This window comes from Castor canadensis, chromosome 14 (assembly GCF_047511655.1).
Source record: "Castor canadensis chromosome 14, mCasCan1.hap1v2, whole genome shotgun sequence".
Lineage (NCBI taxonomy): Eukaryota > Metazoa > Chordata > Mammalia > Rodentia > Castoridae > Castor > Castor canadensis.
The window spans coordinates 2,117,352-2,135,125 of record NC_133399.1 but is presented as its reverse complement, the minus strand read 5'-3'; the positions used below and the strand labels follow the sequence as shown (position 1 = coordinate 2,135,125).

At 39.4% G+C, this 17,774-nt stretch overlaps 1 protein-coding gene across 1 annotated transcript in view; it reads left to right on the top strand.

Moving 5' to 3' along the window:
* Positions 1 to 754: 754 nt before the first annotated feature.
* The window catches only part of LOC109697189 (uncharacterized), a 74,524-nt gene continuing 57,504 nt past the window's right edge, over positions 755 to 17,774 (top strand). Inside the window, exon 1 of the mRNA XM_074053667.1 lies at positions 755 to 889. The gene's annotated coding sequence lies outside the window, so the exon portion shown is untranslated. The remainder of the gene's footprint in view (positions 890 to 17,774) is intronic.

The window sequence follows — 17,774 nt, the reverse complement described above, 5'->3', positions numbered from 1 at the left end:
AATTTGGGTGTAGACAGACATGGAGATTGACAAAATCAGTTTTCTCCTATGATCATCTTGGTCTTGTTTGTTTCCTTGTTTTATTTTTGGTGACTGAAGTTTGAACTCACAGTTTGGCATTTACAGAGCAGGTGCTCAACTGCTGGAACCACATCTCCAGTCTATTTTATCGGGTACTTTTGGAGATGGGGTCCATACATGAAATAACTAAGTTACTTTTTTTGGCAATGTATTTTTATTTTCTTAGATGCAAATGATTAGGTTGAAACATGAAGTTTGAGAAATCCCTGGACATCTGCTTCATTCCAGTTTCCAGTGTTTGACCATCAGCCCAACATCAATTACCTGTGTCCTAGCCTACCTGAGTCTCCCCTCCTTAACAGACATGATGAATTTTCTCCAAGCCATATTGAGTCTAGAATTCTCTGAGTAAATCTGTTGTCCCATTTTCAGGAGGAGTATATAAGAAGGTCACAGTGATAAGAGGCAGGCGCTGGGTACAGAGGGCAAGGACAAGTTCTGCTGAATGTAATTGTCTGACAAAGCAAAATATACCTCCAACAAAGGAAGTCTGATTGGCAAGGGCTGCTGGATTCTTTCATTTTCAACTCACCAGTTTAGCACATCCTAACCACTCCATCACTCAGGGGCTTAGGGGTTGGGCCTTGCACCCATTGGCCAATCAGAGCGGCTGTTCAATCGTCTGCACCTCCCGTCCAATGAGGAGCGACGGTGTTAGGCGATTCACGTTGCCTTCCTCATTATCGCCATATTTGCCACGAGACTGCTGGTGGGACATTGCTCAGGCTACACAGCTCCAGCAGCTGTGTGAAATCTTCTGACTGCAGGACCATAGTGAGGTCACCTGGTCGCGTCAGAGCGGGAAATGGTGAGAGGGGGCTGGGCATCTGCAGTGCTGGGTGGAGGGACAGTTGGATCCAGAAGCAGCGGAGGTTTTGACTGGGCCCCATCTGTTCTGGAGTCTGCGACCTGATCACATAGTTGGGTCCATAGGTCCGGGGGCAACTGGACGGTGGCGATGAACTGGGAGCCTTGAGCCCCATCCTGTGGCCTTGTGACGTGGCTTCATCTCAGCCCACAGCCCTGCTGGGAGTCTCTATCTGAAAATTCCTTTCCCACAGACTGAGGTGGCTTGGAATCTCTGGGTACTTAAGGAGTTTGTGCCGGGACAGAGCGCTCCTGTGCAGTGGCCTCATAAATCCTTACTGGTGTTACATGCTATGTCGACAGTCCTTGCCTTCACAAGCCAGAGAACTGACTGTGAGGCAGCTGCATGAAGAGCCAAAGCCGTTATATAAAGTAGGATTTATTAGAGAGAAAGGAAAGGCTACAGCTAGGGAACTGCAGCGGAGCCCGGAAACGGGTGGCTCCCTGCACAGGTGAAGGCTGGGGTTTTTGTGGACGTTGTAACTAGGTTAGGTGGGTTTTTCTCATGGGCCATGGATTAATGGGCTTTCTCAGGTGTACTGGTTTGGTTAGCACCTTTATTGGGGGAAGGGAACAATCTTGAAAGCATTTTGCAAATAAGCCCTGTGGCAGATCTGTATCTCCTTTAGGATGCAGGAATGCAGGCCTCCATCTCCTCAGGATGTAGAAATGATACCGCCCTCCGTGGTGCATGGGATACTCACTCATGTGCCTTAGGTCTCTAGACACAACACTGGGACCTGGCTTCCTTTTGAGTCCATCAGGATCAAGGGAAGCCTGGGCTAAACTCCACGACCTGTCCCCTCAATGTAGTGCTTCTTAGTGCTGCTAATCAGTCCCTAAATTTCCACGAATCCTGCACGTTGCCAGATTCATTGAAAATGCAAATCCACATGTGCACGTGGTTGGCTTCTGAGTGGAGGGGCACTTTTTGCCCTTCCTGACTTCATTGTTAATTTTCCACAGGTTGTTTTTTGAATATGGTCTTATAGTGAAATCCTAATTAACTTAGATCATGACTTTAAGAGAATTACTTTAGGGGGAAAGCCCCAAAAGTAAGGTATGTAGGCATCTCAAATCAGAAGGGAAATTTGCCATCAAAGAGAGGACAAAACAGAAGAAACATTGGGAGGGGACAGATAAGGAGATTGGCAAGAACAGTTTTCTCCTGTTTTGTTTTGAGGGACTTAGTTAAGCAGCGCTTAACTGTTTGAACCATATCTCTAGCCTATTTTGCTCTGGATATTTTGGAGATGGGGTCTCCTAAAGTAGTTTTTCTAGCTGACCTTGACTGTCATCCTGATCAGTCTGCCAAATACCTAGGTTTACACAAAGGAGCTACCATTGTTAGGATCTTTGTGGTCTTTGTAAGGTACTGCCAAATTAAGAGCATGCCATGTGTGGAAAGGAAAGATTTATTAGAAATCCAGACCACAGGGCTGCACACCCCCCCCACCCCAACCCCCGAGATCAGGGAGCAGCTGCTTGGGTGAATTGGGTAGTGGCCTTTATAGGAAGGGCCAAGCCATGGGAGAGGGAGAGAGTCTCTGGTCTCCCATTATCTGCAATCACCAGATGGAACAGGTCAACATGCCTGGCTAGTTGAGTAACTGGAAGTTCCTGAGTTGTTTTGCAAGCCAAGAAACAATAAGGCAGGGAGAAACTAGCAGTCATAAATCAGGGGGTCTGGTTTTAAGGTGTAGCCTCGGGTCCTCCCGCCTGCCCCAAGAATGCCAGGGACCTAACAGTCTTGTTGGGTCTGGAGACCCTAACACAGATGAGTGAGTATCCCATTCCCCATGGAGGGCAATATCATTCCTGCATCCTGAGGAAATAGAGGCCTGCATTCCTGCATCCTGAGAGGGAGCTGTAAACTGCATTTCTGCATCCTAAAGAAAGATACAGGGTCTGATAGATCTGCCACAGGGCTGATGAGCAAAATGCTCTCAAGATTGTTTCCCCTCCCCCAATAAAGGTGCAAACCAAACCAGTTCACATGAGGAAGCCAGTGAATCTATGGCCAATGAGAAAACCCACCTAATCCAGAGTTAGAATGTCCATAAAAACCCCAGCCTTCACCTGAGCAGTGAGCTAAGGGCTTACAGATTTTCTGCAATGTCTAGCTGAAGCCTTTCCTTTCTCTGTAATAAATCCTACTTTATATACTGGCTTTAGCTTATCAGTCAGCTGCCTCATGAGGCAGTTCCCTGGCCTGTGAAGGCAAGGACCCTTGACTCTGGCCCACAACACTTCCACACTGGCATGTAGCAGTCTTTTTTTTTTTTTTTTTTTTTTAACTGCAGTGGAATTTGAACTCAGGTCCTCATGCTTGATGGTAAGTGCTCTTACCACTTGTGTGACTCCACTATCCTGTTTTTGTTGTGGGTTTTCCTCAAGATAGGGTCTCAAGAACTTTTTGCTAGCATGGGATTTGAACAAAGTCCATCCTGATCTCTGTCCCCTGAGCAGCTAAGATTACAAGCAGGAACTACAGGGACCTGGGTGACAGGAATGTATGAATTGTTTGATGAGTCAGGCTCAGATTCCTCAAATTCACCTTTCAAGTGCTTACAAATCATTTTGAAGATATTTGCAATGATTATTTCATAATTATTTGTGATGCTATAAAAAGGGCATTTGGGAAGTTGCAGGGGAATGTCTGAGTTTGCAGAGGGGGTAATGGGAACAATGTTGGTTCTCTGCTTCTTTTGTAGTGCAGAAATAAATGGAAGTGTGAGTTAATTGCAGATATTTATGAGTGTTACAACTTCAGAATCTATCATTCCACCACTTTTCTTTGGGTTGAGGTACATGGTTAGACAGTGTAATTTGTGTCAATGAAGACAAGTATGGGAGGTCCAGGAATAGAGAAAAACACCTTTGTGTTTTTCCTGATGGGGCAAAAAGTTGGTGCATTTGGGAGGTGATGTGAGTGTGTAGTATAAATTAAAAATTTAAGTCCTTTTGTCAGTTTCTAGCAAAGAGATTCTGAAATCCTTGAAATCTCTGAGGCAGTAGAATTGTATTTGGTTGTTTTCCTAAGCTCCATTGAGGCAATGTTTCATTTATTTTAGTAACTTGTGTCAGGGTGGTAGCTCTCTAAACTTTAGAAAGGTGACTGGTGTGACCAGCATAGCAAACATGTTCTATGGCTTGTTGTCTGTTGACACTGCCCAGAAGATGGAGGGACTGTGAGACAACTGGACATTGTCAGATTTGAATTGAAAGACAGTTAGTTTTTGAAATTTGTTTGGTTTTAGTAACACCACATATTTGTTATTAGAGGTAATGACAAAGAAATATAGCATAAATAATAACACTTGAGTTCTTTGGGGGAACATTTGGTAATGTTACCCAAGTGTCCATTCTTGGTACTTATGTCTTGTGTGAGATGAATTCAGGCAAGACACTGGAGTTGAGCAAAAGTGAAGCATGGTTCATGCAGGAAAGAGTGCACATTGAACAGATTTCATAGGTAGCAGTTAGGCATAAACCATGTGAATACACTAAGCAAACCTAAAATGGTGGAAGTGATCAAAAGGTTTCTGAAAATAAACATTGCAATTAATACATCTCAGTGTACATTGACAAAGATTAAGATAGCTCAGTAAGGTCACAGGATGTTAGAAGATGACTGAGTATTTCCCTCACCTTAAAGTGGGCACATGACAACAGTTTGTGGAGCAATAGATCTTTCACAAAGACTCAAGCCCATAGCTATATCCCTTGTGCTGAGATTGACCCAAAAGATTTTGCTCATTTTCATTATGTAAAGTTGCTCTAGTGTTCTACACTGTAAGCAGAATATTCTTTTAGGGCGAGGGTTTTGCGATTGGTGCTCTCTAGAGTATGGATAATTTAAATTCACTTGGGAGATTTGATAGTGTATGAATTTACCTGAACTTTTATGGATGTTTCCTAATTCTGTGATTTACCCACAGATGGAATGTTCTAATTTATTACACCTGTCCATTTAGCATTGAACAGCTTCTTTATATGGTGATGCTTGTACTATACTGATGACCTGTTACTTCATGTTACTCTCACCCCCATCTTACCCATTCCTGTCTGTCATTTTTCTTTTGTTGTTTCTTTGTTCTGTGTAAATGGTATTCTTCAATTAATGTGAAGTTTGGATAGTTATTATAAATTCTGCAAAATGATGTGTTGTGCATTTAGCTTATGTAGTACAATCTTGCTGAAATCCTTTATGTACCTATTTATTTACTTATTTTTTACTCAGGGCCCTGTGATTGCTAAGGCAAACACTACACCACTTCAGCCTGTCTTACAGGGCTGGTCCTTTATTAATTATATTATCCCATTTTCTGTTCCCCTTTATGACACCAAGTATGTGTAAAATGTATTGTTAGTAATTTCCTGAACATGTAAAATCCTTTTCTAAGAAAGCTACATGCATTTCACCTAAAGATGTGCTGCTTCATGGACAGGGCAGTCATATTGGTGTGTTCCCCACTATTGTTCTTCCCATATATTACTGTTTTCACAAATTTTTATTATTACAAGGTATCACATAATCCATAATTCATTTTCAATGATTTTAAGCAAAGGTTTTCCTTGAAATACAGTAGTGTGGAAGAAAGTATTTTCATTCATTTCTTAATTTCCTAACCCTGTTTTTCTCTATGTGATCTAAGTTCTTAGTTTACATGTTTTTGTTTCTCTCTGGAGATCTTTCAACAATTTACAAAATTCAGATACTGGTGACACATTCTGTGAATTTTAATGGGTTTTCTTTCTCTTCTGACTGCATACTTTCAATCACATTAACCTTAATTCTTTGTTCTTGTTCTTGTCCTCCATTGAGCACTTATAGTGATGGTTTCCTTGAACTTCTTGTGTATCCATCTTCGTACTTTCTGTGCAATCCTTTCATGATTTCTAAGTGTATTGATATTAACTTCTTTGTACATAGTATTTCCACTTTGGTGTTTGTTCAGCATGCTTGCCTACAATTCTTTGATCTACTTTAGACAGTCCCAAGAAAGGCTTTGTGAAATGATTCCACTGCCTAAGATTTTTCAGCAATCAATATTCTCATTCTGAAAATACAACTTTGGACCCAGGGCCCAAGCTCCTGAAAGTCCACATTCTTGTTCCAGCTAATTACCCTTCAATTTCAAATAAAGGAGCATGGGAGGCAGGGAAAGGAGAACTATTACACAGCTAGGAATATACTGTGGGATGAGGCAGCTTAAGCCCTGAGCTCATATTCACCATCTGCAAGGTACAGACATGAGATATAGATTTAAATAGGCAAAGAACTGGGGACAGAGACCAAAACTATCCATAGTTAAACTTTTCCAGTCACAGGTGTGGTCTAGTTGTAGGTTTGGGAGAGGTTCTGAAGTTGTTATTTGGAGCATGATCCATCCAAGAAGGGTCTACTGTTGGGGGTAGATTTGGTTTCAGGTCATGAAGAAAATATCTATCTTATCCTTCCTAGATTCCAAGGGGGTTACAAGGTGACTGCAGAGAATGGCTCAGAGAAAAGACTGATTGAAAATGGAGAGGTACCATGTTTCTTCCTGCTTTTGGTTAATTCATGAGCCAAAAATGGACTTCATGCTTTTTAGCAAAAGCATTCTGAGGAACTGCAATGCTTTTTGACTGATGATCCACATTTCTCTCTCTTCATATTTGTTGTTGTTTGCTCCTTGTGTGTGAAGAGTGGATGTTATATTATCTTCATGCACAGTTTCACAGGGAGTGTATTTTAGTTTACCATCCTATAGGCTCCCTGTTCCTTCACCATGCTTCCCTTTTTCTCATGAGGAAAATTTGCACTATCATATCCAACAGGTATTTCATGATGATTTCTGGTTTATTGTTTTCAGTGGTCCTATGGTTTGAACTCAAGGCCCCATACTTGAGAAGCAGGCACTTTCTCAATTGAGCCACTCCACCAGCTCTGTGATTTCTAAAATGTTCAAGTTTTATATTTCCCAGATCACTGTATACACAGGCATTTGAAATCCATAGCTATAGATTTTATGTTGTGCCCACAAGACCTCATTCAGGAAAAAGAATGAATGCTCAGGATTCATAGTGTTCTGTGTTCTAAAGTTACTCCAGTTTACTTCTTCCATATGTACATTAGGCCTCTGCATCCAGAACATAAAATCACATGTTCTTATAAACATTAACAGTAATCAAAAGCTAGATCTTAATATTTTGTGCTCTGTATTGAGTATACTTGTCTCATTTTTCCCCTGACTCTGCCCTACTTGTGTTAAAGAAATGCTAGCTCTCGAGAAATTGCATATTTTTACTTTAACACAATAATCCAGCATATTATGTGCTGTTTTTACCATGTGAGCCTTGCCATGTATTTTGTGCTCATCCTATAACATCCTTCTAAGGAACATAGCAGAAACATGGAAATAATCATAGTTATCACAGGGAGTGTATTTTAGTTTACCATCCTATAGGTTCCCTGTGATTAACATTGCAGAAATGTGCAAATAATAATTTTTGTAGTGGAAGCAAATTCATTACCTATAGTAGGATTTTCTTGGTGTAAATTGCTTCAGAATGCTCTGTCACTTTTACAGTTAAATTGTTCAAGTTCATCCAAGACTGGTTCCCAGATACCAGTAGACATGGACCTTTTCTCATGAATTATAACATTATTCAGTCTCAGGACACTTGGTGTTAGTTTTATGGGAACAGGTAATAGGAATGTGCAATGGGAAGCGCTAGAATGCCACTGTACAACATGCAATTGTTGGAACCAGTTACCAAACAGGTGTTTATGTTATACTCTCAAATTAAAAAATAGTTCCAGTGAGGTGTCAGAAATACTATGTGATTTGCGAATGTAGATGGAGAATGAGATCGTGATGACTCTGAACTGAAGTATTTGATGGATGTCATCATCTTGTGATTTTCTTGCATGGAAATTGTCTCAATTTGGATCCTTGGACCCACTGGAACTGTGTTGATTGCCAGTCCTCTATTTCCAATCCACAAAATGGTTCAAAATCATCCAAGGCCCTGTGGGGCAGTCCATTGGCATGTCTCCTCAAAACCTTAAGATTCTGGAGTTCACAAAGACCATTAAACCCTAATGGCTAATTTATATTATAAAAGGATTTGGCCCCAATATAAATTAGGCAATAATAACCATGGGCCCAAACAGGCCACTTTCTATTTTCACATTCTTCATAATCTCAAAAACTTCCAGTGCTGTGGGGCATGGGCAGAAGTTTTGCTATGGCCTGGCCTGTGTTTATCAATGCTCCAGTGTCTCTCTCTCTGTCTTCCTCCTAAGCAAATGCACTCTGCCCTCCCCAGGTTTTTCTGTCTTTCATGGAAGACCACCTTCTCTGACTTCAACTCATTTTTACCTCATCCTTTCCACTTTCCTCATCTCACAAGAAATAAATAATGTTTAACTTTGAAACTCTCCTGTCTCAATCTGTCTCAGCCATGATGGAGGTTACTTTTACCTTCCTACTCTATAGCCTTCTCCTATTTCCTCTCCCAGACTGGCCATCTGAGTGAGGACAACAGAGAGAGAAATGGCCAAGGAGAAATGGAAAGAAAAGTCCTGCTCAAGTCACACTGTCAGTTCTCTCACCCTCCTCAGTAACTGACATGTTCCCAGGACATGGTCCCAGGACTGCAAACATGAAATCAATTGCAATTCTAAATAACATGTGGCTGATGATTGGAGCTTCTTTTCTGTCCTGATCTCTTGTTCTTCTACCTAAAAATAAACCTCTAAATGTGCCTAAACACTTTAACAGTTTTTCTCCTTTAAGTCTTGCTTTGAGAAGGGCTGTTTTCCCATTGCAGACATGGGAAGACCAGGAGAGGGATTATTCTATATCCAGGTTGATGGAAGTTGTGACCTTCAGCTGGCCTGATCATTCTCTTGGCCAAGGCACCATACTTTAGGGATTATGGACCCAAGCCCTCAGCCTCACTTGCACACAGCATGGAGTGACCAAAGGCAGAATTTTAATTCTATGTCTAATGATGCTTCATGTATTTAAATTTGAAATTTCAGGTTTCAATGTTATGGCATTAGCTGAAAGGCAAAAGGACAGCCTTCTGAAGTTCTGCTATGGATGCAATAAGGCATGGGGATTTTTTCCTATCCCTAAAATTAACTCTTCAGGAGTTACCTTTTCCATGATTTCTAGCCCCAGTTTCAATGGAGATGCAATCCTTTTTACCACAAGTCTGCCATTTTCTCAGCCTGTCATACAAATTCTAATTTAAAAAATTTTATTATGAAATAAGATGGCGGATTTGTGCATCCTCTATCCTTTGTTAATGCAAGTATATGGGATGCCAACTCTACACACAAGACTGGGCTCCCTAAGTTTACTTTAAAGGTTTGCCTAATAACAAAGCTACTGTAGCCCAAGGTAAACTACTATTAGAGATTATTAAAAACACCCTCAACTGGTAAATGTAAAGCCTTCAATATCTTTGAATGCACTCAGAGTTAATGTAATTGTTTTGTGTGTCATTGGGTGAATTATGTATATGTTTGTTGCATGTGTAACCTATTAGATACAAAAATCTGATAGCTATGGTAACAGTCTTACTGGTGACTGAGATTGTCTCAAAACACTTTCCTACAATTGACTTGCTTTAGCTATCAAACTGCCCAAAATGAGTCCTAAAAGAACAGCATGGAACACCTCTCAATTTGCTCCTAAAAATTTAGAAATAACTGATCATAGTACTTGTGACCACTTAGTTAATTTTTACATGTTATTCAGCTCTATGCATAAATTGACATTCATGACATGCCTGGTTTAAACCTTTCCTGCATGTGTTTGTACAACTTTAGGGTGATTCTTACTATTGAGTTAATGACAAGAATCGAAAGGCTTCTCTTCTCCTCTCTCCCCCACATCTTCTCCTGCTACTTTTAAGAAAAACCAGTTTTATGTCAATCAGGTCTAACTAAAATACAGGCATTTTTTTGTGGACAGTAACCTCAATCAATTTCATTTCATCATAAGTGTAATTTTAATTCAATTCTTTTATAGTTAGATCTATTAATTTAAGTGTTTAAAATTACCTTTCTTCATGGGTCTGTGGAGTAAAAATATAAGGGTAATAGGAAAAACAATTTTATTTAAATTTAAAATTTTTATAAAAGTCATTTTGAAAATACAAGTTACAAAGTCAACAAATGAAGAACAAGAAAGGATATAGAAAGGTATTGAGTGTGTACTTTGGGAGAAAGTTAAAGGGAAAAAGAAAGTAAAGTTGACTGTAATCTAAGACTTTCCTAAAAGATTTTCCAGGGTCATGTTAAAATACACTTGATTTTCTGTGTCCATAAAATAACAAGGCTATCTTAATGTTGTTCTACCCTGAGGAAGATCTGTAAAAGACAGTTTTATGGAAAGGTATTATCCATCTAAATACTTGTGTTTTCTGTTGATCTTGTAAAACTTTTAAACAGTTGTAAATCAGAGTTCATTTAAGTAATTGCTCACGTGAAGTGCTTTTAAATGACCACCCTATACATGTGTTCTGTGTCTAGACTTTATCCAAATACAGTACAAACAGTTGGAATGTTAAAAATGTCAGTTTATCTAAAAAGAACCTTTTATCAAAATGTGTTACACCTAAATTTTGGCATACAAATTACAGAAACTTTTGACAGTTGTGCTGTTTGTAATCATAACATTCAGAAAAATAATCCCATTTAGGCAATCCTGCTCTTTAAAGACTGGCCTATATTTGTAACACTTATTTGCCTGTATATTAGTTATAAAATGTATTAGAAATAAGGCTATCTGGCATCATAGGTATTATCTCCTTAACTTGTAAGAGAACTAAAGTTAATGATGCTACACTTTTGCAAGCTTGTGTCCATGTGTTCCTAATTGTAACAAGGAACATTTGGTGCAGGTGTTTTAATTCTGTCCATCACAATGATTTTGTAAAAATGATACCACAATGAAAATAACAGTTAGTTCTCACAACTCCCAAAATACATTTCAGCACTTTAACCATGACTCTTCTAAGTCATGTCATTCACATCGTAGGTCCTTCTTTGGAGAACTTGAAATTAAATCCTAAAAAGGACTCTATGACTTACCTCTTTTTGAATGGAGACAGCATTTTTCATATTTGCTTTTGTTGACTGTTTGTGAAACTATTACCTGTTGTCTGTTGACATTCTGGAACATATTTAAGTTGTCAGAATATTATCTGTAGTTCAGACTGATCTAAAAATGGATGCCAGGTAAGCCCACTTCTTCTAAACCACTTTTGTTGCTTATAGTTTGCCCAAGCATGTCTTAATTGGTGCTATTCCCACCTGACCTGCCTGATGCTTCCTCTCCATTGTGGAATATCCTAGAAAAGCTCAAAAAGGGACTTCATTAACCAGAATGGTTAATTGATGAAATCATCAAAGGAGATTCTTCACAGACAGTTTGGAGACAAGAGAGGAAAGCTGTCACAATCCTCATGGAGTCATCTGTGACAGACCTGACAGAAGTTACTAAAGCCAAGAGGTTTTAAAGATGTGATCTTACACAGGGATAATGGAAATCCAAGCCCTTACAGTCACCTCTGATTTGTGATAAATTCATATTTTTGCTAAGGCCTTCTATTTAAATAAAGACAAAAATTTTTTTGTACTCCATGTATATGGAGTTATTTTCCACACCCAATCTATTTAACTGGGAGTATTCTGACTTTTACTTACTCTGTATTCTACTTAATATAGGCATTTCTAGTTTTAGACTTAAATAACAAGTACTTATAACTCAGACTTAAATTCCTTAGGTGGAACACCCTCCAGATAACAACTCTGAAACTTCTCCCAGAACAGGGGCAAAATGGAGACCAACCATGTCACACAGGTCTTTCTAACCATTTGGTATGCATGCCTTTGTCCTCTGCCTCAATTCTTTTGTCTACTTAAACCTATAGCTAGTGTCTGTACCAAATTTCCATTATTTTTCCTTCTCATGCTGATGGTCTTTGGCCCGTGTGCATTTAACTGCATGTCTGAATTTATCTCACAAAGCCTACATTCCTTCACACAGGTTGACACCCAAACCCTTGTACAAAGAACGCTGTTTTTATGTCAATGCTGCTTTACTTTGGCCAAACCATGATTGTTCATGGTACCACTAAGAGACTTCCAGAATGAGCTACCAATCTCCTACAACAAAACATCAACAGCTGTGAACAGGTGTCTTCCTGGGCTAAGTGGATGCCCTGTGTCCTCCCTCTGCTGGGACCCTTTGTTCATGCCCATTGTGACCTTCCCTTTTTCAAACACTTTCTCACTTTGTTTCCCAGAGGCTCCAGGCTTTTGTCCCCAATAAACCTGTGCTGGCATTAGCGCCATCTCTCCACCTATCCATTCCTCACAATTCTTTCATTTCTTCCACATCTGTTTCCCAATTTTATAGCATTGTTTCCTTTATGTAATATAAGTTCATAGCTTCTATTTTTTTCTCCTGAGTAGAGAATTCTCATTAACAATTTACATATGGGCTCTTTCTATGAGGATGGGTGGGAAATTTCTAGGAATTGGCTAAAGGTGAATATTTGTTATTCTTTAGGGCCATGTGTAGAGTTTTCAGTAAGCCAAATGTGATGAGGAAGGTTCCAGTCCTCATGTGGCTGTCCCATACTCAACCTAACAATTAGTATTACAAGTTGACCCCCCAGCATCTAGCTCACACTATGAGAGTTAATAACACATAAACCCATTTTCCAGGAATAATTATCCCCATCTGTACAGACCACAAGAAAAGCTTGAGTTCTCAGGACCCCCAGTCCCATATTCCTATTTGACTCTTCCCACTCTCCTGCTAGAGGGTGCACCTTTGATTTTCTTTTGCTTTGCATCACATAAACAAACCTGCTCAACTCTCATCAGAGCAGCAGCAGGACCACCCTGTGTTCAGTTGCCCACTGCTTCCCAAATAAACCTCTTCCTTATCTTATTTTCTTTTCTTGGTGAATTCTTTTACCAAGGAGTCACACCAAAAATTCCTAGAACTCTACATATATGCCCTTTATCTTGCATAGAAGTGTGACCACATGTGCTGTTTGCTGATAACATTCCTCCATATTCCTGTGAGCAGTTTCTGTTAGCATTTTGTTTAAGCATTTTTTTAACATAATAATTTGGCTACCGTTTCTGTCCTATTTGTAGTGTTTGCCTATTAACCAGAAGGTGTGGTTTGTGTGCATAACTGATTGTGTTTTCTCTGAGTTGTCCTGGTTCTCAGAACAGGTAAGGCATAACCAAGCTCTCCATCTGCTTGTTCTAGCTTCAATCACCCATAAATGTTTGCTCGTGGAACCAGGAAGCACTATGGGGAGATGCAATGAGAAACATTTCAAGGCATGGTATCCTTAACTCTGAAGACTTACGACTTTCTACAACTTCACTTCCACACATAATCATTTTCAACTGTTCATTCCACCTCCCCGTATCTCAGTGAACTTCACATTTGATGGCCCAAGTGGGGAGAGATTTTCTCTGTCCCCTGTGCATCTGACCACTTTCCCACCACATGGAGCTCTCTGTTTAATGTTACTGAAATCCTTCACCCTATAGCTAGACCAGCCCTCCAGGCCAGCACTCTCTAATCCAGCCCCTAACATTGCTGGAGTTACTTAAGGTAGGACAGTGACTTTTCACTTCTAAAATGTTCTCCCACTATTTTACTTCAAATGAATGCCAAGAAGAGCAAAATTTCTGTGAGCCAATTTGCTATGCAGACTGCAGGTGTCCTTATACTAAATTTTTTGCAAATTAACACAAGTGTTTGTTGTCATTCCTGATGTTCTTTTTTCTTTCCCTTCAGGCCCTACCCTATGCCACACACTAAAGCTCTCTTTGTCTCTCATTGTGTATTAGGACATATTTTTGTGTTTAAAAAATAATTTTTGTCTGTTTTCTATGAAATTGCAGTGCCTGTTTTTGGATTTCTTTCTTTCATCTTAGTCTCTCTTCTGTCAGTGTAAGTTCCCCATGCTTAAACTTTCTTTCTCCCTCTCTCCTGATCACATTTTTTAAAATTTGTAGATGATTTTGTTGATGACTGAATCTTCAGTGCCTTCCCATCTTCACACATCATAAAAGTTTGCTGCTCACTACATTTAGTCTCTATGTCTAAGATATACTATGGAAAGGCTGATGCCACTAATCTACCATCTTCAAATTTATTAATGTGATGTTATGCCTTCCGTTCAATCTTGTCCTCTTGTTCCTTTTTTTCCCTACTGGTATATTGTGATTGCTTTTTTCTTTGTCATTTGTGCCTATTTAAAAGGTTATTTTTTGCATTTACAACAAGTTTTTGTAAAATATTATGGTTATCTTCTTATAATTTTACCAAACAAAACTTAGTTATAATTGCAAATAAAGTCTCTGTAATTTTTTCCTTTACACTCCACATTTAATACTATTCATATTATACTTAAGGATCTGAACTGAAGAAACTGTCAGATTCATAATTTCTTCTTACATGAAACTATCTAAATCTCTTTCTGTATGCCTGACCTTCAGAGATTTGTAATCCTATAGATATATGGTCTGATTCCTGGAATCTATGCATGCCAGGATGAACAGTTTTGAGAAATCAGCCCCATGGTACTGAGAGTTCAAACATCAGAATGACAGGAATGCCCCTTTGTGTCAATGTGTGTGTCTCCTTCTTTCCCATTGTCAATAGTTTCCCATGTCAGCACTTCTGTAGCTGTTCTCAGTAGCTGCAGGAGGGCAAGGGAGCAGAAACTGCCATAGGGGACTTCTTGTCCTCTATTCACAGGTCCAATACCAACTTCAGTTTAATTCATTGCCCTCAGCCCTGTACTCTCTATTGTACCTTATGCATGGTAATCATACCAATGGTGATGACTTTTTGTTTTTGGTGGCTCTGGGGTATGAACTCAGGTGTTGATGCATCCAAAGCAAGTGCTTTACTGATTCATCCACACTCCCAGTCCATTTTCCTCTGGGGGTCTCCATCACTTACTTGCTAAGCTTGGCTTCTGGCCAAAATCCTGATCTCAGCCTCCCAAGTTATAGAAATTATTGGTATTAGCCACCAGCAACCAGCTTAACATCGATCATTTAATACAGACAAAAGTCACAATTGTTGCTGTGGTCTGGTCTCAGGTGTGCTAGAGTAGTTGCCTGGAACACTGTTTCATGCAGTCAAAGAATGATAGTCACAGACAACAGGGTAAGCAAAAGAGTAGGGTTTTATGTAAGAACAGAGGAAAAGAGAAGAAAAGCTTCTATGTACATGGGAGGGGTCTCAGGCAGAGCTCATGAGACTCATTGAATAGTGGTTTCTATAAGAAGTTTTATTTCCTAGTTGAAGGAAAACTGCTTGTGTCTTTGTACTACTGGTCCATTTAGGGGATGTATGCCAGCATCAGCTGATGTTTTTCATGATGACACTGTGCTTGCCTCTCTTTCCCTTCCTCATAGCACTGAGAACTAGCACAGAGGGCATGGCTTACATATCAGCATTTTTTTTTTTTCACTTTATCCTATTCTTGGGTGAGACAATCAAATGTTAAGTCTTCTCATCCCACTGGTTCATTGGATCCCTGACCTTCATTATGATTGGTTGTCACTAGATGATTTGTCCCAGCAAACTTACAAGTGCTTTTGTATCCATTTTAAATTGTTTTTTTTTAATCCCAATGCTACCCTTGTAGGATAAATCCATAAATTTCTGTAGATATTCCCCAAACTGCATGTAAGGTCTTTGCTTTTCAAAGACTCATGTTTATTTGTTTTGGTGATATTGGTGTTTGAACTCAGGACCTCATGCTTGCTTGGAAGGTGCTTTAACACTTGAGCTACTCCACTAGCCCTATAATTGACTCTTAATTACAGGTTGTCTTAATGACCAAAGGTTCTCTTTTGTCCACCAATATAAACTTACATATTTGTCTTTCATGTTTACCTACCACTGGCCCAAATGGGAAGAGATTTTTTCTGTCCACTTCATATCTGACCAGTTTCCCACCACACAGAGCTCTGCCCTTGATCTCATTTGAGGCCTTTCCCCTATAGGTAGACCAGCACTCAAGGCCAGCACTTCCTGGATCAGCAACTGACACTTTCTGGGTGTTCCCTGAGATAGGACAATGCAGGGACCTTTCAATGCTAAGGTTCCAGACTCAGGAGTTTATCAAAATGGCCTCTGACCACTGCATCTTGACTGAATGCCTAGAAGAATAGAGAAGTTTCCTAGTGCCAGTATGTTATGCAGACTTCATGTGTCTAAATTTAGACTCTGTGCTGAGAGCAGTGTTCATTGTGGTTGCTGAGTCTCTAGCTTCTTTTATTTCCACCCATCCCTGTGCTACACCCTTAGGCTTCCTTTCTCTCAACAAGCACTATGTACATACTGTGATGTTTAAATATTTCTATTATCCATGAAACCACTCTGCATATTTTGTAATATCCTTAGTTTTGTATAATAAAGTGTGCCCTTTGATATTATGCATTCTTTAGGCTTACACTTTTTTTCTCCCTCTCTCCTGATCTGCAATTTTCTACTTTGTATAAGGTGTTGTCCACAGCTGAACCTTCAGTGCCTTCCCACCAATGCCCACCTTGAAAGATAACACCTGAACAGCTGTCTGTCTCTACGCCTCAGAGGCACTAATCCACTGCTGCCATTAGTCTACATCTCCATCTTCACATTTATTAAAGGCTGTGTAGATACTCATCCCTTCCTTCAATCTTACTGAAATACTCTGTTTTATGTATTACTGATATGATATGGTTTCATGTGTTTTCTTTGTCATTCTGTCCCTACTAGTAATTTTTCTTCATAGTTAAAAAAAGGATTATATAAAATATATTATGGCTATTCAATATTTAATGAACAAAAACTTACCTATAGTTGAATATAAAGACAATTTACTTTTATTTTCTTCCCACTCCACATTCAATATTATTCATATCACACTTTACATTTCTCTGTACTTTATATACATTAAGAAAATTATATGTGGTTTGTTTGTATTGCTTGTTGCTCACTGAAGTTGAAAAATGTTTGGTAGTACTGTGGTTTGAACTCAGTGCCTCACATTTGGTAGGCAGGCACACTACCTACCATTTAAGCCACTCCCCATGCCCAGAAGTTAAAAATATTTTTACACTTTGTCTTACAGCATTTCACTATTCTGAATATGATTAAATTTACCTTTACCCAGTGGTAAATACTAGGTTAATACTCTCACATTTTCATGCCATTTCAAGGTTGATTTGTTTACTTGTAAGAACTGTTACCATTTTATTTAAGGCTGACATCACAGTGATGTGCATCTTCATCATTTTATGTGAGACCTGTACTAGCAAATGAAAGAGGTCCTAATGTCATACTTCTGATAGGTGCATACTTCGTGGCGTAGATTTTCAGACACCACTTTAAACAATCTACTCATTTTCAGCCAACCAAATTAAAATGTGCCAACACAGAGGATGCAATTATAACATACATGTATGAATGGGAGTTATATGCCAGCAATATTCTACTCAGGAATCAAGATGGACTAAATATAAACTTTTTTCTAGCTCAGAAAAACTGACTATTTTATCCAAGTCCATAAGAAAATGCCCATTCTAAGATTATACATATTCCATGGCATTGCACATTGCTTGGATGCACCCCACAGAGAAGTCTCTCTGTTGTTTTAGGAGTAAGTAAGGATATAGCCTGGGAGTTTGCCATGCCCTGGTGCCCCTCCTTCAACACTGAAATGATCTCTCCTTCAGCACCTTACTCGTTGCCAGCAGGGAGATGTCACATCAAGTCAGTTTAAGG